Genomic DNA, 972 nt, shown 5'->3' with positions numbered 1-972 from the left:
GCTGTGAGCCTGATTGATATGACACACCCCAGAGAGAGAGAGAGAGAGAGAGAGAGAGAGAGAGAGAGGGTGAGAGAGGAGAGGGGGGGGAGAGAGAGAGAGAGAGAGAGAGAGAGAGAGAGAGAGGGGGGGGGGAGGAGAGAGAGAGAGAGAGAGAGAGAGAGAGAGAGAGAGAGAGAGAGAGAGAGAAGAGAGAGAGAGAGGAGAGAGAGAGAGAGAGAGGAGAGAGAGATAGGGGGAGAGAGAGAGAGAGAGAGAGAGAGGAGAGAGAGAGAAGAGAGAGAGAGAGAGAGAGAGAGAGAGAGAGAGACAAAGACAAAGACAGACAGACAGACAGACAGACAGACAGACAGACAGACAAGACAGACAGACGACAGACAGACAGACAGACAGACAGACAGACAGACAGACAGACAGACAGACAGACAGACACCAGACAGACAGACAGACAGACAGACAGAGAGAGGGGGAGAGACAGAGAGACAACAAGGGTGAGAGAGGGGAGAGAGAGACAGGGATAGAGACAGATGGGGAGAGACAGATGGAGTGATAGAGGGAGAGAGAGGGAGAGACAGGATGAGAGAGAGGGGAGAGAGAGGGAGAGAGACAGGATGAGAGAGAGAGGGAGAGAGAGAGAGAGACACATGGGTTTTATGTGGAAAAGGGCCACATGATCCCTCCAAGAATCTCTTTCGCTTTCCAAGAAAGTGGAGCCCTTGTGTACCATGTGTGTTCATGGTGCATAACATACTGTACTTGTACAAGATGTACATTAAGTATGTGTGTGTGTGTGTGTGTGTGTGTGTGTGTGTGTGTGTGTGTGTGTGTGTGTGTGTGTGTGTGTGTGTGTGTGTGTGTACTCTTGCATGCTTTCATGACAGACAGACAGACGGACAGACGGACGGACGGACGGACGGACGGACGGACAGACAGACAGACAGACAGACAGACAGACAGACAGACAGACAGACA

This window comes from Notolepis coatsorum, assembly GCF_963971535.1.
Source record: "Notolepis coatsorum genome assembly, chromosome: 1".
Classification (NCBI taxonomy): domain Eukaryota; kingdom Metazoa; phylum Chordata; class Actinopteri; order Aulopiformes; family Paralepididae; genus Notolepis; species Notolepis coatsorum.
The sequence above is the reverse complement of the archived record's forward strand: the minus strand, read 5'-3'. Positions refer to the sequence as shown.